This window comes from Notamacropus eugenii, chromosome 3 (genome assembly GCF_028372415.1).
Source record: "Notamacropus eugenii isolate mMacEug1 chromosome 3, mMacEug1.pri_v2, whole genome shotgun sequence".
Taxonomy (NCBI): domain Eukaryota; kingdom Metazoa; phylum Chordata; class Mammalia; order Diprotodontia; family Macropodidae; genus Notamacropus; species Notamacropus eugenii.
The window spans coordinates 271008350-271031627 of record NC_092874.1 but is presented as its reverse complement, the minus strand read 5'-3'; the positions used below and the strand labels follow the sequence as shown (position 1 = coordinate 271031627).

The 23278-nt window shown below is 39.6% G+C and overlaps 1 long non-coding RNA gene across 2 annotated transcripts in view; it reads left to right on the top strand.

Moving 5' to 3' along the window:
• Positions 1–21871, top strand: part of LOC140531530 (uncharacterized) — a 63506-nt gene extending 41635 nt beyond the window's left edge. For both annotated transcript variants that reach the window (XR_011976355.1, XR_011976356.1), the window contains 2 exons: positions 3995–4190; positions 21008–21871. This is a non-coding gene — a long non-coding RNA (uncharacterized lncRNA). The remainder of the gene's footprint in view (positions 1–3994; positions 4191–21007) is intronic.
• Positions 21872–23278: the final 1407 nt, after the last annotated feature.

Genomic DNA, 23278 nt, shown 5'->3' with positions numbered 1-23278 from the left:
TTCCTATTCTGGTGCTATGCAAAGGCAAGATACATGGGAACAAATCAGAAACCGCAGTACTTCACTTATTGGAATTGTCTCAGTACAGATGACACTGATTACTGAAGTGGGCAAATGACAAGTATACATGAAATAGAAGATAGGAGTACTGTCAAGTGATCAGATCGGGAGGAAGCCTCACCAATCACCCGCAAGGGCTTTATCCTGCAATTGGAAGCAAAAGTCAAAAAGTTAAAGTGATAGGAATTAAAGGAGCACAAAAATAAATAGCCAAATAAATAATTCATCACCCAAAATTTTATTACAGGAGCTTGAGAAGCATTCAGAGAAAAGAGAACCATTGAAGGTGGAAAATTTCTGGTCATCTCTACAGTCACAAAAAATACAACCCAACAAAAATGCAAGGAGGATCCAGAGAGAAATAGAAAGCTTATGCACTATTAATATAAACAATGACAGATAATTATGTCAGGGAAGGTGATTAGCCTTCCAGGTCCTCTCTGAAGCTGGAAAGTGGTAGGGTTGCATGAAGTACTGGCATTTCACCAGTTTCTTTTCAGGCATAAGCCTGATCCTGATCCTCCCTTTCTTAATAGAAGGCATCCCATATTTACCATCAAAAGATGAAAACACTAGAGACTCCTTCATGGGCAACATCAACATGAACTCAGCCAATAATATGTTGACAAAGCCTTGAACAAATGGCTGAGTCATGCAGATTTGTTTGTGGAAACAGGCTTGATGATAGTAATTCAGAGCTAGATCATTGCTTCCGGAAATTTTAGAAGAGTTTTCCTGACAAAACACAGACTCAGTTCTTGATGTGGAGTATACAAATAAATAGTAGTATAAGTTCCTGATCCTTTCTTATGTGGACACTCTGTTTACTGAAAGGGGCAGGGAAAGGACATCTGTGTGAGAAAAACAACAACAAAAAAAGAAGCTTGAGGAGAAAAAAAATACAGATATTTACATCTGACTTTTTAGGACTTTGAAGTTTCTAGCTGATAAATTCTGAATCAAAATGGTATTTAGGAACTATGAGACAAGTGTATGTTGACTCTTTCGTACTTAACAGAAATATGATTTGAGGTTTTCAACCTAAGTTAGAGCTGGATCATTGTACACAAGGATGCCCTGGTCTGAGGCAGAAGAGACGTGAGGAGCCAAGAAATTAAAAGGTATAAGCTGATGAGAGAAGCTAATTGTAGAAATCAAGACATTAGAAGTCAGAACATAAAAGCCAAAGGATGTAAGAAGTCACCTGAGAACAGATGACGAAAGAAAAGTAACTAGGTGAGACAATGCATAGGGTGCTGGACCTGGAGTCAGGAAGACCTGAGTTCAAATCCAGCCTCAAATACTAGCTGTGTGACCTTGGGCAAGACATTATATTTCTGCTTGCCTCAGTTTCTTCATCTGTAAAATGGGAATAATAATGGCACCTATCTCTCAGGGTTGTGGTGAGGATAAAATAAAGCGCTTTGCGATCCTTAAAGTGCTGCACTTAAAGTGTTAGCTATTATTATTATACCAGCAGTTGATACAGGGAACTGATCCAAATGGAAGAAAGCTCTGGTACTGGTTGTTGATAAGAGAAAGCAAAATGTGCTTCCCTCTTCCCCCAGCACCGATGCTACCCCTAGTAACATGAGGGTGAGTGGTAACTTAAAGGCAGCTCCTCTGGGGAATAATATCTCTGACCTTCCAGGATGAGCAGAGGAATAGGACGTGTAGCAAGAGAGTCTTTAGAGAGTTGAGGAGGGAGGAAATCAATAACTATGCCCTATGGGCTACACTGGAGGGGTGACCATACTCTGTGCTCTAGTGGAAACGTTCAACAATCGATTGTCGTCTGTAAAGATTTAGAACCCACTGAATACTTAACAAGAGATGACTTTATGGCTAGAATGATACATTAGAAACTCATTATCTTGAGAAATATCTATATCATGGATACAGATCTCAAACTACCCTAAAGAATTCAGCCAACATCTGTATTTGAACATTTCCAATCGGCATTTTATATAGGCCAAATTATTACTCACAATGTCATGCCACAGTGCCTTGACACAACATTAATAAAAATGTAAGAATAAAAACTTAAGTAAATATCTCTATCCCCAAATCTCCAAGCTGCATAGAAAAAAAAAAGACCTCAAAATACACAGACCTGGTAGAGTAGATCAAAATCACGTGGGAACAGGGTGAGGTAGGTAGATAGGTAGGTAGAGTGCATCCTTGTTGGTCTATCTATTACTGAAGTTGTAACCAAGGAGTTTTCAGTCAAACTGCAAGATGGCGGATTTGTATTCTAATGTTTTTGTTGAATTATAAAAAGCAGTACCTGTACAATAAACCATAGGACATTAAATATAAAAGCATAATGGCAGAAAAATGACTTGTCTTTCTTAGAACAATTTCAATGTAAAATCCACCCAATGGAAAAGGTCAGAGGAAAGTCAGTCTAAAGTTGGAAGGGACCTCAGAGACCATCTGGTCTGGCGACTAAGGATGAGTTGACCAAGGTCACACAAGTGACAAATAGCAGAGGCAGAATTCTGAAGCCAGAATTAGTTTTCTTTTCCATTTACTGTCTTGTTTCCCATTTAATGAGATAACAATAGCAATAATCTATATGGCAACTTAACATTTTAAAATGTTTTGCCTATATTATCAGGTCAAGTCACTACACCCTTATTTCCTTTCCTGTATGTTACTCAAATCCCCAAAATCTATTGGAAGGGGCATTGGTTTCCACCAGTGAGGAAAGAGTCCTACACCAATGGTCTTCGGGGTTCAGGTTACATATAAAAAGAAGACAATAATCCTACCCAAGTCGTAAGGTTGTGGCAAGCATCAGATGAGATAATATCTATAAAGTGCTTTATAAAACTTAAGGTGTATAAGTGTTAGCTATTCTTATTTCATCATCTCACTTGATAATGGAACAAGGTACAGAAAGAAGAGGTACTTCCTTCCATATAAATTGCTTTTTGTTACTCTGTCTTTATTTTCCTTGTGTGCAGTGACAGGTGGGGTAAAGGAAATGAAAGAAAGGAAATGAACCAATTACAGCTGTGATTATGAGTTGTCAAATAATTGGTTGGATGAAGGTGGGCGACTTTTTTTTTCTGGCTTGTTTTTAAGTTTAGTTGATGGATATTTATGGCCTTGTGTGACCAGAAAACCTCAGTTATCTGGGTAAAATGAATTTATTTCTTGAGAGCCCAAATTCAAGCTTGCAATGAGCTCTTATTTTTCTCTATCGGAAAGAACATGTTTTCATTACCAAGGCCTGTTGGATGAACCTGAACTTGGTAAAAGTCAATGGCGGGGAGGGAGATACTGGGCTCATGTATTCAAGCCTAGTGTCATAAAGTTCAAATCTGTCTGCAGAAACATCTCAGGGCATGTTAACCTTTGGGGCAAAGCTGTATAATTTGTTATTTCCAAAGCTGCCTCCATGTTCTCAGTCACTGTGACCTCTGCAGGTAGGTAGGGTTTTTTTTTACAGAAGACAGAGGGAAAGCTAATAGTATGTTAAGGGAGTGCCACCTAGTGACCAGTTAGGCCAAGATCTTGCTGGAACCACCATCTTCTCTGGGAACTTTCTGCTATATCTTAGAAATCTACTCTCCAGTTAACAATTCACTCCTATATTCCTTGGATGGCAAAATTTGTCAAGATGTCCACTCATATGGAAGACTTCTAAGGCTTCCAGCTGCACTCTCTATGTCTTTTACGTATAGAATTACATACACATTGTCTCCTGTATTAGAATGTAAGTTCCTTAGGAAGAAAGTCTTTTTTTTTTTTCTACTTCGTATCCCGTGTTTAGCATAGTGCCTAGCATGCAGAAAACATTTAATAAAAGCATGTGATGACCAATTAATAAAGATGATGCATATTTTTAAAAAGTAGAATCTTATCAATATTTTTTGCTTTTCTATCACTTACATTTCTCCACATTCCTCCTTCTTTCCCTTCTCAGAGAACCGTAATAACTACAAACTTAAAAACCGAAAAGGAAGAAGTAAAAAAAATCAAGAAATCTGAGTAACACATCAAAAAACCCCCACAAAAAACTGCTGCTTTATGCAGTGCCTCCCACCTCTGCAAAGGAAGGGGGATGTCTTCTGGGAGCTCTTCTTTTGGGCTAAACTTACGAGGGTCGACATTTGATTCAGGTGAGTAAAAACAAATGTAATAGAAAATTGGATAATACATGATAAAATAGATATATAATTCACACATTTTATATATAGCGTATATGTATTTACATATGTGCATGCATGTCCAGTTTTAACCAAAGAAATAATTTTAAAAAGGAATCTCTTCTCTGAACATGATCATATACATGGAAATATCTACTCTAGTATTATTCCCAAAACACACCTTGGCAAATATGTATGTATATATGTACAGATAGGCACATATATTTACATGCATTTACACATGTATGTAAATATATTTGTATGTGTATAAACATATATATATGCATATAAGATGTTCCAAAAGTCTTAGTGCAGTTTTAAGCTATTAAAACAGAAAGGCATCAACTTTTGGAAACTATACACACACACACACGTGTTTATATGTGTGTATATATACATGCATGTATATATACATGTATATATACATGCATGTATACACATACATGTATATGTGTGTTTGTTTATACACATGCATGTTTACATAATACAAATATATCTATGCAATTGTGTATATGCATATATAAATGCATGTATGCATCAATATACATGCATATAGGTCAGTTTTGGGGGCGTATGTTTATGTGTGTGTGCATCGTTTGAAAGGCTTAAGTATGTGCTAAATGCTACTTAGGATACAAAAAGAGGTAAAAGACAATCCCTGTCCTCAAGAAGCTCAGAGTCCAGTGGAGAAGACAAGAAGTAATAAATGCACACAAACAATCTCTCTGGCTTAACCTCTCTGCGCCTCAGTGGTCTCATATGTAAAATGAGAAAATTGAACTATCAGAGGTGTGAAATTCACCCCTTCAGATTAAGCCTGACCCTGATTAAGGTGAAATTGGGAGATTTTAAACAAAATAAAAGAAAAAAGTGATACAACATAGATAATGCCATTTAGTTATTTTCTAAGTCAGTATGGAGGCTGCAGGGATCCGATTCTATCTGAGTTTGTCCCCACTGGGCTAGGTGATCTCTGAGAAGATCTAGCTCTAAATCTAGGATTCTAGGAAGTGTATATGTAAGTCTATTCAGAATAGAAGGAGAATAAACACAAAGTACATACATATGTATAAATATGTATACATATATACACAATGCATATATGTATGTACATTTATTTGTGTGCATATGTGTATATGTATCAATATCTATAGATGCGTATGTATGTCTAGCTTTCTAGATCTGTTTATTTGTATATCTGTCTTTATATATCTCTGTCTCTAGATATACAGATAGATGCTGCAATGGATAGAGTGCTGGACTTGGAGTCAGGAAGGCTCATCTTCTTGAGTCCAAATCCAGCCTCAGGCACTTACTAACTGTGTGACCCTGAGCAAGTCACTTAACTTTGTTTGCCTTGTTAGCTCCTCATCTGTCAATATGAGCTGGAAAAGGAAATCACAAACCACTCCAAGTGTCTTTGCCAAGAGAACCTCAAAAGTGGTCAGAAAGAGTTGAACACGACTGAAATGATACACACACACACACATACGTACGTACATATACACACATACATACACATATATAAGTAGATATACATACAGAATATATTCAGGATATCAAGAGAATACAACGTATAAATATATACATATATTTATATACATATACACATATCTATATCTATATACGCACACAGATAAGGTAGGAGAGAATTATTTTTGGGAGGAAATCACTAACTTCCATATTTATAGTTTTAGAGTCAAATTTTGTTCAAAATTCCATTTTCTTGGTAGAGAAAGGGGGCAAGTGAACTGTTTCAAGCTTTCAGGAACAAAAATGAAAAGCTTTTCTCCTAACAACTGAGATGGGACTGCCATCTGTAGGCCATGCTTAGATTTGCACCCGTAGGATGGTGATGACCAGCTCTGCCCTGTTGTCTCCGTCCTCGTGCATGGCCAGTGGCCTTCTCCCATCACCAATCTTGATAGCAGTCTGAGATGAAGTTACGGGCACACAGAAGTCACACTTGCGAAAGATGATGCTGATGAGATGCACCCAGCAGAGGGTCTAGGGAAATAAAGGAGGTACTTGATGATCCTTTCCTGATTTGAAGGACATTCAAAGAACTTGCTCCAATGAACAAAGTCATTATCAGTGTTGGGAATAAGTTGTTCCTCACAAGATGCTCTGACTCAGGGCATTTTGCCCTAATTCCTGGAACTTGCTCTCCCTCCTCCTCATCCCCACCGCCTCTTTCCCTGGCTTCCTTTGGGTCTTGGTTAAAATTCCACTTTCTGTAAGAAGCCTTTCCTGATCCCCCTTAGTGTTAGTGCCTTCCCTTTGTGGATCATCTCCAACTTATCCTGTATATAGTGTGTCTGAATTCAATGTTAGGCTTTTATATAGTTGTATGTGTATTGTCTCCCCATTAGACTACCAAAAATTACAGTACACAGACCGTCTGGCTTCAAATCCTGATTGCCATTTATGACTAACGTGATCTTGGACAAGTCATTTTACTTTTTTTCCCATCTGTAAAAATGAAAGGGTTAGATACTCCCCTGAGGTCCCATTCACCTCTTTACCTCTGGTCCAGTTAGGAACTGGGGATGTCCCAGAAAAAATTCTAAGTCTAGAAGACCTTTAGCTGAGGGAAAGGAAGATACTGGCAGTTAGGCCATGAGAACTGCTAGTGGCATCCCAAGATGTTAGGAGGAATCAGAACTAGAGGAAGTCAGAACAGTGTGGTGCAACTTGAAGTTTGGAAAACTTGTATTCAAATCCCACTTTGAAGATGTAATAGCTGTTTGATCTTGGAAAAGTCATTTAACCACTATAGGTCTCAGTTTTCTCATCTATAAAATGAAAGGACTGGATTTGATGTCCTTATTTTATAGATAGGGAAACTGAGGCCCACAGTGATTTGTCCAAAGTCAGACCAGTAAGTTCCCTCCCAACTTGAATTCTAGGATCTTAATGTAAAGTCCATAAAGGTAGGGAGGGACTGTTTTTTTTTTAACCAGTGTCTAATACAATGCCAGGGTAGCTAGGCTGTACAGTGGATAGAGTGCCAGGTCTAGAGTCAGGAAAACCCAAATTCAAATCTGGCCTCAGGCATTTACTGGCTGTGTGACCTTGGGCAAGTCAGTTGACCCAGTTTGCCTCAGTTCCTCATCTGTAAAATGAGCTAGAGAAGAAAATGACAAGCTACTCCAATATCTTTGCCAAGAAAACTCCAAATGGGGTCATGAAGAGTCAGATATGTCTACAAAAGCACAATACCTGGCACATAGTAGGTTCTTAATAAAATTGCTTGGAGATTATTTGCTTTCTGAATAGTGACTGAGTCAATAAAGGCAAAGTCAGCTGAGTGGGTTTGTTTCAAGGTCTAGCTTCCCTTTGGTCTCAGACAAGCTAACCTGTTGACTCCTGGGCTCCCCAAGATGTTTGTACATCTTAATTATGTCACCACCAGATACTTCTCAAGGGATTTCTGTCGCCTTCCTCACTGCCAATTTTTAATGCAGTGTTATAAGGTTTTGGAAAGTGGCACTTAATCCTGTTTTCTATTTTCATTTCTAGAGGTATTTGGGAGGAGGCAGTCTATTCTAACTATCTGAGCATCTCTACCCTGAGTTCCTTAATCTCTTCATCCTTCCTCTCTTTTTTATCAACAGGTAGGGTTAACAGTAGATCATGTAGCTGTATCAAGGCAACAAGGTGGCTTTCTACTGCTAATAGGATGGGTCTTTGGCTTAAAGGCATATACCACTCCACAATGATGCTCCAATCTGGCACAGAACTTCAAAGGGAAAAGTTATAATTTTGTCTGTGATCCTCAGGGTAGATGGGGAATGGGTCGAAGAGATTCTAGAAAGAGGCAACTAGAATGAAAATAGGGGTGAGGAGGACATCAGATGGACACACAAATGGTTTCAGATCTGTTCTGCATCTTCTCTTTATATTGATGGCTGGATGATAGAAAGGAAAAAGGCAGAGGTGGAGAGAAGAAAGAGAGGAAAGAGAGAGCGAGAGAGCGAGAGCGAGAGCGAGAGAGAGCGAGAGAGAACACGCAGCTCTGGGTGGCATTGTGAAAATAGTTCTAGATCCGGACCAAGGGAGCCTCAGTTCAAATCCTGCCTCAGATATCTCCTAGTAGTGTAAACATGGACAAGTCATTTAACCACTTTTGTCCTCAATTTCTGCAGCAAAATGAGGGGTCTTGAACCTCAATGACCTCAAAAACCTCTTCCAGCATGAAGTCTCTGGTCCTTTGATTTTTGGGGGGGCAGAAGAATAGTCAGCTGCATCTCTTTTCTGGTGACTACATTAGAGCAAGCAGTTTTGGTTTATTTTTCCCTCACAAGGCAGGAAGCAGCCTCTTGCCTTTCTCTTCCTTTTCTTTGTAAACAGGTCTCAGCTGTTTACTGAGTTCAGAGGGCCCCAGATTTAGAGTTGGAAAGGACCCTGGAGATCATCAGCTCCTAACCTCTCATCTTAGAGATAAGGAAACTCAGGCTTAGGGAGATAAATGATTTGTTCAATGTAATAAGTGTGAAAGTGTCACCAGGATTAAATTTACATGTAGTGAGACTCAGTATTTGATCCCAGGTTTTCTCCCTTTCTAAATGTAAACACTCTTTCTACTTCACCATGAAGTTGAATGCAGCCCCCTACACCATCCTATTAATCATTGCTGATGATCTTAAGAGTTGTTGCAAGCTGGGAAGGAGGTCTCACCTGTACCCAGAAATCCTTTCCCAGAGTAGTGTTCATAGTGTTCTGACTGGGGAAGTCCATAGTAGATGTATCAGTCTCTTATTCTGGACACTAGGCTTCCTTTGATGTGGCTATAACATACGTGCCACTTGGTTCTGAAACTCCTTGCCACCACCCGTTCAGTGTGGGGGTATTTTGACTGACTATAGCTATTCAAATAAAGCTCGAGCCCCCATCTGGTGCATTCTGTGCTAACAAATCAGGCAGGAACCAAATATCAAAGCTCTTAATTAGGACAGACTAGCAAAATGAATGAGGAAAGATCAAGTCATAGATTTATTCTCCACTCCATCCCACTCCTCCCCTCCATACACAGAGAAACCCTACCTCCCCAGATTCCTTTGTGCATGATGGAAGGGCCATTCCTTGTAGCTCCTTTTCCTAAAATTATGTCATGGCTTAGCACAATACCTGGCACATATATGATTGATATATTGTCATTGTTGACTTTATCTCACTGTTCCTCCACACTATTGCCAAATCTGTCCTTTCTTCTACAGGAGGTTCTGGGCATGATTCTGCTGAGTCACTGCTGCTGCTATATGCTAGAATTGTCATTTGCTGATTAAGCTCTTTTTTTTCTCAAACAGAGTGCTCTGGTAGGGTGTGTGTGTGTGTGTGTGTGTGTGTGTGTGTGTGTGTGTGTGTGTGTGTGTGTGTGTGTGTGTGTTTGTGAAAGCGAGAGAGAGAGAGAGAGAGAGAGAGAAAGAGAGAGAGAGAGAGAGAGAGAGAGACTCCCTGCCAACATACCTGGGGGCTGATCAACATGCTGTCTACTCTTTCCTTAGTCAGATACAATGCTACATCTATCCCCATAAAAAAAAAAACAAAAAACTTTTGGAATAACTGTCACGTAAAAACAACAACCATCCACTTGCTCTTGTCCCCCATAGGTAGCCCCTAGGAAGTGGTTAAGAAAAATAAACTCGTTTTCAAGTCTCTGGTGACTAGTGCCATGTGTAAAAGCTTCAAGAGTCTTAAGGAGTCACTTAACAACAGTAGAGGGGGCTAGGGCACAACTAGTAGTTTTGTCCTGAATTCTTACTGCTAAGGTAAATTCTTTGTTCGTGTAAATAGCCTACGTTACTTTTTATTTTTTTGTCCATCGTATTGAGCTTTCCATCCTGTAGAACTCCAAAGTCTTGTTTCCCATAAAATTATCCTCAATACTCATTCTCTCTTACAATTTATTTTCCACCCTGCTGCCTATATTCCCCTAACTGCTCTCAGAGGTCATCAGTGACCTTCTTCTAGTAGCCCAAATCCAGAGGTTTGTTTTTAGGTCTTCTTGACCTCTGTAACATTTGACATCAACTCCTCCAAGAATAATCAACCCCTTTCCTTTAGGGGGCTAAGAGGTTACCACTATATCAGCATATAGAATCAGCAGAAGATTGCCAAGCATCAAATTTAACCCCAAATTCTACATGAATCTCTTAATAGCTACCATGACCAGGCATCACAATCCGCAAAGATGGAACAGATGGGTCTTCCTTATGAGGTTTTAGTTTTCCCAAATAGATCTCATGACAATGAGTGTCACAGTCAAAAGTGAAAAGAAATCCTTCACTGGCAAGAGTGGTGGACAAGTCAAGCAATATCCCCGCCTTGGCCACCATGCTATTGACATGAAAATAAGGCTGTTAATCAAGGGAGATTATTAAGAGAAACAAACATTCCAAAGTACTCTTTCAAGGGTGGGAGCTCTCAAAAGCAGTCCCAATATGGCTCAGTGGGTCTTTTGAAGGGGAGCACTGAGGCATGACCACAGAAATAAAGTCTCACTTGAGTGACGCCATCAGTCCTCATTCATTATGGCTCTCCATGTCTGCACACACAAGCTGTTGTTATTGTTTGTTTTGAATGACTGAATTCAGAGCTTACTCTTGAATGTTCTAATTCATTTTTTTAATCCTCCAAGATCAAACCAGGTGTTTGATTCAATATTAAAAAAAATAAAAATAAAATGTTGGGCTTGAGTCTATGGCTCCAAAAAGCCTTCCTCTAATATTCACTGACATTTTATATACTTACTCATCTTTTGATAATGGCTTAGACTTTGCACTTTATAAAGATTTTTCTAAAGATTCTTCCAGCTCTAAATCTGAAATCCATCCTAGCTATGATCTCAGTGGGTTCTCACAACAATCCTATGAGATAGGCAAGGCAGGTAATATTATTGCCTATACAATCATAGTTACAACTGCATCCTATGGTACAGTTTACAAAGTACTTTTTCATACATGAATTCATTTGGGTATCTCTATGAGGTAGGTAGGACAAGTATCATTGCCTCCATTTTACAATGGAGAAATTGAGTCTAGAAGAAATGAAGGGACATACTAAAGACCACAGTGGCCTGCAATGGACTGGGGAGCTAGGACATATGGGACCACAAATGAATTGAGATTATCATCTTTGCAGTGGGAAGGCTTGTTCAGGTAGGATATTATGAATGATATGTTAGTTATACTTGCCCTCTGGGAGGGAGGAGAAAGAAGAACCCATCCTAAGGCAAAATTCTAAAATAAGAAAAATAATGGTTCCCCTCTCTCACCTTCCAAAAGTCTAATAACCTTTGTTCTACTACATGGCTAGTATTTAAAGTTATCCCGCTTTAGCCTTGCTCCTTAGTTCCTCTTTCATTATATCGCAATTCCCAAAATTCTCTCATAATGAATATTAAATGAATACATACAAACATATGAGTGCCTGATAACCTCTACACTCCTAACTTAAGGGTGTTGGGTTTAAAAACCAACATCAGTATCTAAATTTGGAAGCTGTCATAGGGGGAGGGAAATTTGGGGAAGAGAAGGGGGGCTGAAACAGATCTTCAGCTCTGATATTCTGGCTTTAAGTCCCTTTGTGCCTGTTGCTCCCACAGAATTCTCTTCTCCTGGACAAAGAATCCTGGGAGATCAGAACTGAATATTCAGGTATCTTCCATCTACAGGGCTGAATGCTTATTAGTCACTAACCCTAAATGTCAGAGTCATTTCATGTAGATGAACACTTTCCCCTGGGAAATACTCAAAACTCCAAGGCAGGAGGTAAACTGAGAAGGATTTACCTTGGTGCTCTGACTTAATATTGGATAAGCCCCATGATCCTTAAATTGAGCTTAACTTTAGAGACAATCAAACCCTTGAGGGAATCCCAACCAAAGACCTAAAATATAGCCTTAAATTGCCCAAGGATTCTCATGACAACTCTGGGAGATAAGTACTATTTTTATGTCCACACACATACATATAGATATACACACATATGTATATATGCATGTATATATGTATATTTGCATGTGTGTGTTCACAATGCATATACATACACACATATATACACATATACATGTATACACACAGTCACACAATATATACATTACATGCACATATATACACATGTATGTATGTGTATATATGTGTGCATATGTACACACACATATATTCTAGGGGTTTCAGTGTGCTGCAAGCTCAATATGAATCCTCACTGTGACAATATAGCTCCAAATAATAATGTTATCCTAGGTTGAATTAGAAGAGGAAGCTAGGTGATGCAGTGGCTAAAGTGCCTGGAGTCAGGAAGATTCTTCAAATCTGGCCTCAGACATTTACTAGCTGTGTGACCCTGGGCAAGTCACCCTGTTTGCCTCAGTTTCCTCATCTGTAAAATGAGCTGGAAAAGGAAATGGAAAACCACTCCAGTATCTTTGCCAAGGAAACCCCATATGGGGTCATGAAGAATCAGACAAGACTGAACAACAATAGGTAGAATTAAAGGAGACCCAGTGTTTGGAATGAAAGAGGCAGCAGTTTTGTTGTTCTCTGCCCTGGGCAGGTCACATCTGAGATGGTATATTCAGTTTTTGCACCACATTTTAGGGAAGATTAAAAAAAAGTTGGAACTTGTCCTGAGGAAAATAACCCGCATGATGATGACATCGACTAGCATTTATATAGCTCTTTAAGGTTTGCAAAGTGCATGACAAGTATTATATCTCATTTGTTCCCCAAACAACGCAGCAAGGTTGCTATTATTATCACCATTTTACAGTTGAGGCAACTAAGGCAAACCGAAGTTAAGTGATATATGGAGGGGGTTACACAGTAAATGAATGCTGGAGGCAAGATTTGAACTCGGCTCTTGGTGACTCCCCCATTCCTTGCCTATCAATAAATATCTTTTGAATTGAATCAACCAGAGCTCTCGCTGCTAACCTTGATTTCAATTCATGAAGCATTTACAAAGTACAATTATTCCTTTCACATCGCTGGTACTGTGGAGATGGCACCATCCAGATCTGGAAAAGCTGCGTAACATTTTTTGGCCGTCCCTTCATCCCAGAGAAGAAATTTGAATTTTTCTTTTTCTTTTCTTACTGTTTCCAGTATCCCATTGTAAAACTGGGGTTTAGCATCTGATCATAGGCTTTGCAGCTTCCACAAAATTCCCCTGAAATTCCCATTTAATCTCTCATGCCAACCTGCCATCTGTGGAAACCTGGGGAAGTCAGAATGTGGAAGGGATAATGTGGAAGGGAACATCCACTTTACGACCCAGCTGTCTGAGATAGTACCTGAGACCATGTCATATAAGGACTAGTTAAAAGAACCAGGATATTTAGGGTGGAGAAGAGAAACTAGAGATGGGGGACGTTCTGGCTGTCTTCAAGGATTTACAAGACTATTATTCACAGGAGAGGGATTAGATTTGTTTTGCTTAGCTGGAGGGATACAGCAATTAGACAGAAAACTACAGAGGCAGATTTTGGGCTTGATGTCAAGAAGAATTACTCAATAATTAAAACTATCCCAAAGTGCCTTTGGAGGTAGTAGGCTCTCCCTCATCAGAGGTATTCAAGCAGAGAAGACTGGACAGCCATTTGAAGGGATGCTGTTGAGGGAATTACTCATACTCTTGGACTAGATGAATTCTAAACTAAAGCTTTCCACTTTATAGTTCTGAGAAATGCTGGATGGGGAGGTATGGCCTGCCAGCTGTTGATCTGAAAACTATGAGTACTTTCGTAGTTGATGGTGAAGTCTGGATGAATTAGCAGTGAGACATGATAGTCAAAAATGGCTAAGGCACACTGAAATTCCATTAAGAAGACATAATGTTCAGGAAAAAAGGATGATGAAAAGCCTGATTTACTCTTTTCGTACTATGTGTGTAATACTTTGGTTAGCTTGTGTTCTTCTTGAGGGATGCAACACAGACACAGATAAATAGATATAAACTATACAGAAAGCGAATACAAAGTAATATGGGAGTAGGGAAGCCAGATGGCACCGTAGCTAGAGCATTGGGCCTAGACTCAGGGAGTCACCTCTTCTTGAGTCATAGTCTGGCCTCAGACACTTACTAGCTGTGTGACCCTGGGTAAGTCACTTAATTCTGCTTGCTTCAGTTTCCTCCTCTGGAAAAATGAGCTGGAGAAGGAAATGGCAAAGCACTCCGGTATCTTTGCCGAGAAAACTCTAAATGGGGTCACAAAGAGTCAGACACAACTAAAGTGATTAAACAACAACAATGTTGGGGTAGGAATGTGGGAAGGAGCAATCAGAGAAGCAGTGTGTAGAAGATGGTTCTACAATGAACCTTGAAAGATTCTAGAGATTCTAAGAGGTAGAGAAAAGGAGTGGATGCTTTCCAAGAAAGAGTGGCACACAGTGTAAAGACATGCAGGTGGTGGACAGAATATTGAATATATAGAATAGGACTAACAGTCCAGTTTGGTTGCATGAAAGGGAATAATGTGCAATAAACTTGGAAAGTTAGGATAGAGCCAGATATTGAAGTGTTTCATATATTATCCATTCATGTCATCCATTATGACATCCATCTGTACTGGTCCTTTGACTTCTTCTTTGGCTTGACATTTATCTTTCAATCGTTTCAGTTATGTTGAACTCTTTGTGTCCACTTATGGATTTTTTTTTTTGGCAAAGATACTGAAATGGTTTGCCATTTCCTTCTCCAGCTCATTTTTTACAGATGAAGAAATTGAGGCAAGCACAGTTACGTGACTTGCCCAGGACTTCAGTCTTCCCAACTCTAGGCTCTAGACTCTACTGAGCCACCTAGCTGCCATTGACTTTCCATGGTGGGCCTAATAAAGTTCCATAGCCTGACTTTTCTCTTGGTCACATCCTTTGTATTTCAACAGTGGAACTGTGCTGAAGTCAAATTCAAAATATTTTGGTTTCCTGGAAGCTTCTTAGTAGCTCATGGAAATATAGTCACCAGATGGCTCTCTGGCATCACTGGGTGGTCAGAACTATAGCAGTACTCCACTTTCATCAAACACTTGACCTTTTTTTCTTGGCTGATGAAAACATTTTTTTGGCAGATACTTTTGCTTCCATTTGGAAGTCTGCCCTCAAAATGAAACAAGCCATCTTTCCAAACTCAGCACGTTCACAAATGACCTTATTATCTTTTCTCCTAAATTCACTCCTCATCCTAACTTCATAGTTTCAGGACAAAGGGGAAAGGGGAAGGAAAGGTTTTGTCTTGTTTTGTTTTTGATATCACAAGACCTGAAGTTAAAAGTCAAACCCTGGAGTCCACTTCGACTTGGGGATTGTGGAAAAGATGCAGGCTTTGGAGATGGAAGACCTTCATTCAAATCTCTGTCATCTGCTACCTGTGTAACCTCAGGCAAATCATTTAAAGTTTCTGGTCCTCAGCTTCTCCCCTCTCAAATAAGAGGAAGGGTTGTAGGAGATGACTTCTAAATTCTCTTCCATCTCAAAATGTATGATTTTTGGAACCAATGTGTCTTCAAATTCTTTCCAGTCTACCTTTCAAAAATTCAATTCAGTGAAGTTTAAATACCTACTAGAATAACAGCTACTATTTCATAGTATTGTAAAATGTACAAAGCTGATCTTATGTATTCCTTACAAAACTGGAGCTTAGTTACCACTATCTGCATTTCAGAGGAGGGAAGGGACTCGCACAAGGTCCCACAGCCAGTAAGTTTCAGGGGCAGGATTTGGACCCAGATCTCTCTTACCTTCAACCCTGATTCTAGTCAACCACTGGGCTTCTTGTTATGTGCAAACCATGGAACCAGGGGCTATAAAGATGAATATTGAATAGCATGTGGGGAGTACTGCAAATATACAAGGTAAAATATTATTTCATTGGGCATGTTCTTTGTCCTTCCTTCTTGAAGAGGACCACGGCATTAGGGACATGATGCCATGACATGCAAGTAAATGGGATTTAAGTGAAGGAAGGCTGTGCAAAGTCACCAACCTCACTTTCTCCTCTGCAACCATCTGGATACAGTGGCCAAATATACATCACAAGACTGGAAATGGTGCCAGCTACAGTGAAAGACCTTTGCCTTTTGAAACTAAGGTCTTTAGCAGGTCTCAGTTTGACTGAGGCAACACCCATCTAGTGATAAAGACTAGGTTAAAAAAAAAAGTCAAAGAATGGCCTTTTAAATGCTAGTTTAAGCAGGGAAGTGGGAGAATTGATCTACAGGCATAAAGGCAGTGGCTGCTGCCCAAGTCTTCACAAGGGTACCTGCTTCTCTTCTACCCTGAGTCTGACCATGTTGTTATTATTCAATCGTTTTCATTCATGTCTGGCTTTTCATGACCTTATTTGGGGTTTTCTTGGCAAAGATACTGGAGTGGTTTGCCGTTTCCTTCTCTAGCTCATTTTTACAGATGAAGGAACTGAGGCAAACAGAGTTAAGTGACTTGCCCAGGCTCACACAGCTAATTCGTGTCTGAGGCCAGATTTGAACTCATGAAGGTGAGTTTTCCTGCTCCAGGCCTGGCACTCTGTGCACTATGGCGCCACCTACCTGACCCCGAGGCTACCTGAAGGCAGGTTATAAAATTAGGGACAGTTAGTATTTACACTGCTCTGTATCCTTGGAGGAGGAAGAACAACAGATCTAGGTGAGGCTTTTGAGACTTTTTTTTTTGGCACACCAGCACAGCTCCTCAATTCATAAGATCATAGCTCTAGACCCAAAAGGGATCTTAGAGACCATGTAACCCAGCCTCCTCATTTTTCAGATGAGGAAACTGAAGCACACAGAGGTTGAGTGACTTACCCACGGTTGCACAGGTAGTATGGGAAGAGCTCCTCTGGCTCAAATACAATGTTCTTTTCCCTATTCTCTACTGTCCCTCTACCTGACTGGCTTTCCCTCTTATAATGTATGTTTGTTTGTTTTGTATTTCCTTGTGTTGTGTGACCCCATGGGGAATGCCATATGCACTGGAATCTGTTAGAAGTTTCATGATGCTGTGGAACCAGATTATACCAAAAGGTAGATCAGTGATGACTTTTTGTTAAAAACTAGTTGCATTAAATTAATTGCATTTAAAGAAAAACCCAAACAACTGCATTCTGCAGCATTTATTCCCAGACACACTTACCCCAGTTCATTTCTGAGCCCTTACTATTTCTCTTGCCTTTGTTGGCATCTGTATGTTTTCTTTCCACTAACACAGATTATAGCATCTTTACCTTTTGGAAAATGGTTTTTGTGAGTTGTTCTGATTGAAAAAAAAAATCATGGTCAACATTTTGGTCAACATCTCTTCTCCTCACCATAGACTAATTTTCAGATGACAAATAGTATTTCACTGGAATTGTCCAGCTTGATGTAGTACTGGCCAAAACTTGTGCTCTAGCCTTTGACGACCTAGAATCATCTTTCTACTATAATACCCTTTTGTAGTAGAATTTAATAGAGGAAGTACCTTAGGAGAACTACAAATGAGGTGCTCTGGGAGGTGGAAAGGAGAGTATGTACCTAGTGGGAGGGTGGCAAGGAAGGTGATGACATCTGAACTGTGCTTTGGAAAAGGATACCATTTAGCAGGCAGGTATAAAGGGGGAGCCATATAAGGGAGAAAGAGCAACACGAGTAAATATTTGGGCACAGGAAAATAGCGAATAGTCTAATTTAAATGGAATGTGGGACAGAGAAAGAGGAGTGGAGAAGAAGTATATAAAATTGTACCGGAACCAGACTTTAAGAGCTAAAAAATTAATTTGGCATATAATAGGGAATCATTGTGGCTTGAAAAGGGTCTCAGATTCTCTGTGATCTGCCCTCTGGTGCATGGGATGAGCAATGGTTCTTTCCATCACCCTGCATCTGATACCTCCTATATGTATTTTCTTCCCCTTATTAAAGTGTGACTTTTTGGGGATCAGGCACTGTCTTGTTTTTCTGTTTTTCTCTCCAGAACTTCTGTCTGTCACGTATTAACGCTTGATAAAGTCTTTCTTTTTCATTCATTGTCTATATTCATTCATTTCTTTTTTTCTCCATTCCCACTGGAATGACCTTAATCCAAGCCCTTAATGTTTCTTACTTGTATTACAGCTTTTGGGTCTTGCTTTGCATAATCTCTTTAGATTCGTCCTATATACTAATAGCAGATTAATTTGAAGATTACCCTGTGCTTAAAAAGCTACAGTGGTTCTTTACTGCTTGATCTAAACTTTTCTGCCTGCTTTCCCAAACCCTTCATGATCTGGTGTCATTTCCTTTTTTTTTTTTGCTTCTCCACTCAGACCTTTCACTTGAATCATGCTGGACCTCAACAGGAAACATTCTGCAGAGCTTTGATCCATTCTACTCTCTCTCCTGGAATTCCCATTACCCTCTTCTCTGGTTCCTTAAATTCTAAACATCCCTCTGAAGAAGTCCCATCTCCTCCATGTAGACTTCTCTCCAAATGGATGGTTACTTTCTCAGAACTCATCTTGTCCTAGTTACTATGGACAGTAGTGAATTTTGCTGTGATAGTATATTATAAAAGATAATATTTCATAGCTAGAAAAGAAGGTGGGCCAGTAACATGAGGGGACTGTCTGAACAGCTTAAGGATTCCATTGGTATTTAGGCTGTGTCAAGAGACACCCCCCCCCCCCCAGACCTCTACCCAGAATGTTGGATGGATCCCCTTTAGAAGAAATGGAGGCAATGAGTAAAATGGTATGAGAAGATGGGGTCATTGGAGACTGCCACAGAGAGAGGGAATGAGTGAATGAATTAATGAATTAAAAGACATTTAAGTGCTTACTAAATACCTGTGTTACAAGCTGTGGGTACACATGGAAAAGCCAGACTATTTAAAGGAAGTAATCTCTAATTGAGTGAGATGACTGAGAGAATTCAGCTGCAAGATGGATAGAAAGATATGAAATTTCTAAGGGTGGAATAGTAAGGTAGATATCCAAGCCCAGTAGCCTTTAGGTGAATTCTAAGGACTACATCAAGAGATGGATCCATTGTAGGACATTAAGTGTCACAGTAGATAGAGAGCTGGGCCTGGAATCAAGAAGACCTGAGTTCAAATCCTGTCTCACATACTTATTGCAGATCATTTAACCTCAAGTTTCCACAACTGTAAAATGGAGATAATAATAGTGCCTACCTCCCAGGGTTGTAAGGATCGAGTGAAATATGTTAGTCAATCAATAAATTTTTATAATGTTCCTACTATGTACCAGACAGTGTGCTAAGCCATGGAGGTATAAAGAAAGGCGAAAGGCAGTTCCTGTCCTTGAGGAGCTCCCAATATATTGTGTAAAGCATTTACCAGCCTTAAAGTCTGTATAAATGTTAGCTAACCTGATTATTGTGTACTTCCTCCTGATAGACGGTCACCTTGTTTTTGTATGCTCAGCACCTTCCACAGCTCCTTGCCCATAATAACTGCTTAAAAAATGTTTGTTAGATTGCATGCACTGGTAGATAAACTTTCTTTGTTGTCCAAAACCATCTGACCTTACAGGCCTGAGTCCAGGCCAGTAGGCTGTCAACATTCAACAGTGGCCCTGTGGAATGTGAGTATTGGGATCTGCTGGGTCAGGTACTCTTTCCAAGGTATACTCTTTAAGGACGCTGTTGAGTTTATATCTTGGCTTGTTCAACAATAGCTAATTCAACAGTGAATCACAGGCCTTTCAGTGCACATGTAGAGACCAGAAAGAAACAACTCCAGGTCACTTTCATGAAAAACAAAGCCAGTTAGAACTACCAGGAATCTTGGCCAAAGCAGGAAATTTGTTTTGCTTGATTCTCCACATTTCTTATAAAGGTTTTCTTTTTTCTTCCATGGGGGAGGGTGGGGAGTGGAAAGTGGAAGAAAGAAAATGAGTGATTGTTAATTGAAAAAGAATCATTTAAAATTTCATTTTCAGTAAAAAGAACTGCTAAGACTCTCTAGCTCTTTGTAAGGACCCAAGATGCGAAGCTTCAACCTTCACAGTTCTCTGAACATACTGGTTACAGCTTGTCTTTCTATTAAGAACCAAATTCTTCTGAAACAGACCAAAGGAAGCCTGCTTCTCACAATGCAGAGATAGGGATCTTTACATTACAGTTTCACAGCCAGTAATCCCAAAGGAAAAAATTGTCCTCAGGCTAAAATGATAAGGGAGGGGGAGGGGTTGGTGGTGAGGTACATGCTAACTTTGGCCACTAGGCGTCCTCATTGTGCAAAAGATGGAGATGACCAAAGGCAGTAGGGTGCCATCTTCCCATTTTGTTGTGACTTCATTTAAACAGCAGAAAGGGAGCCTTTACAAGAGTTTGCACTATGTTGCTTCACCAGTAATAGCTTTCTTCTGGGGAATGACTTGTTTAGAGTCAGGGACTCTGAGTTGAGTAGAAATGGATGAAGGATGTACAGGGACACAGAGATAAGGAATTTATTAAGCATTTACTATAATCTAAGAATACTGGGGAAAGAATATTTTTAACCCAAATGTAGAGTTCAAGGACCTGGGATGGAATCCCAGTCATGCAACTTGCTACTTGGGTAATCTTTACTCTCTTTCTCTCCTTCTGGGTCTCAGTTTTCTCATATGTAAAGTGAGTCTAAACTAGATCATCTCCAAGTTGCTGTTTTTTTTCTAAATAAATGGCTCTATGTTAAGAATGCTAGCTAATATTTATTTAGCACACAAATATTATATACACACAAATATATATATTTGTGTATATGCCTTTGATATATCAATATCTTGCCTTTGGTGTTTTGAAAAAGTCACTATTGCTGTCTCTGATTTTACAGAGGGGAAAACGGAATGTCACAGCAGATAAGCAACTTACAGAGACCTGAGGTGGACTTTGAACTCAGACCTTCTTGACTCTAAGTTTCCCTGAGGCTACTGCTACTCCTGAGGCTGATCACTTTCTGCAGAATCAGGCTTGTGGTCCATCCACCCCTGCCTCACCCTATCATCTCATATTAAGAGAATTAACCCACAAAAGTCTATGGTTCCAATGCAAGCATGCCATGGCAGCCAGTACAAGTGTCCACTCCTCTGTGCACAAGTACAAAAAAAAAGAAGTAACGTGGCTATGCATGGAACTCAGTAATTATTCTGTAGATACTTGACTGCCTCTTTCTGAAGGCCCACCGCTGACTTCCAGATGCTCACACCCAATGTAAGAGATGATGTGAGGTTGCCTATTGGGGGAATGTTTTCACATAGTAACAGATTTGTTTTGTTTTGTCCCTGGTGAGGATCTGTTTATTCTAGCGGAAACAGAAGAAAATGAAAGATCATCCAGAGACAAAAGTTACAAAATGCACTTAGATCTGTGGTCTAAAAGTTGGACATCTGGTGGATTAAATGCATCTCCAGTGATGCCAATTAATAGATCAGGAATTGAAACCACATGGAGATGAATTATCCTCTGACCATCATGCTTGAATCAGACTATTGAAAAGGGTGAAGAATGGTGGAATAACTCTCACATAATCGCCAGGTCATCAGATATGATAATATGAAGGGAAAGGGTGTCATTGCCAGCCACCAATGACTGCTAAGACTTTCTATGAAGCAATAATCGGTCGGTTCATTATTGTATGTCTTTTGAGTATTCTGTCATCAAGATAGTATTTAAATAAGAACTTGGGCTTTGATCATCACTATTTTCAATCAGTTATTACTACCATTGCTACTATTACTACTCTTACTATTACTGTCACTAGTACTACTACTATATATTACTATTACTACTACTTTGAAGAGTATTACCATGTGTCAAGTACTGTGCTAGTCCTTGAAGAAATACAAAGACAAAAATAAAAAAACAGAAATAGCCTCTACCCTCAAGGAGATTACAGTGTAGAAGAGAAACAATATGTACATATATTGTTACTTCTAGAATAAATACAAGGAATTTGTGGAGCCTAGATTCATAGCATGAAATAGGAGTAGCAAAAATCAAGCGTGTGGTCCAGTGGGAGGAGTGTTGGAGGTAGAAGCCAGAGGACCTCAGCTTAAGTCTTGGCTTTGCTACTTAGGATACATGTATTCTTGGACAGTCTCAATGGGTCTCAGTTTCCTCATTTGTGAAATGAGGATTTTTAAGTTCTCTAACTGTAGAGCCCATAAATTGGTGAAATCCAAACCTACTTTCATTTGCTAAAGAATATAATCACAGCAACTGGCCTTGCTTACAACAACTAAGCATTATTCTTGGTGACTCACAAGGTGACTTCAAGTGTCAGAGGCGTAACTGGATGTGAAGTACTTTGCAAAACTTACAACATTATATAAATGTCAGTCATTGTTAAAAAGGAACATAATTCACAGATTCACCAGTTATCTTTTCCTTTCTACAGATATCATTTGGCGTCCAATCTTTAGCAATTATGTATATATATATGTATATATATACACACACACACACACACACACACACACACACACACACACACTATATGTGTGCGTCTATATATGTGTGTGTTCATCTTTCGTTGCCAAAGAGGACCATGCCATCAGAGAAATGATGACATGACTTGCACTCGACTTTGTTTTGAGTGAAGGAGGGCTGTGCAAGTCACCAGCCTCACTTCTCCTCCAGAGCCATCTGAATCCAGTGACCAGATATTCATCAGGATGATTGGAGATGACCTAGTATGTGGCAATTGGGGTTAAGTGACTTGTCCAAGGTCACACAGCTAGTGAGTGTCAAGTGTCTGAGGTGAGATTTGAACTCAGATCCTCCTGACTCTTACACTGGTACTCCATCCACTGCACCACCTAGCTGCCAAGTGTATATATGTGTGTATATATATGTGTGTGTGTGTGTGTGTGTGTGTGTGTATGTACATACAGATACTCATGTATGTGTGTGTATATACACACATACCTATATGTATGTATGTGTATATAATATGCACATATACATACATATATATGTATACATGCATTAGTAACTAGGTGGTATAATGGATAGAGCACTGAACCTGGAGTCAGGAATACCTGAGTTCAATTCCAGCCTCAGACACTTAGTAACTGTATGACCTTGAGTGAGTCACTTAACCTCT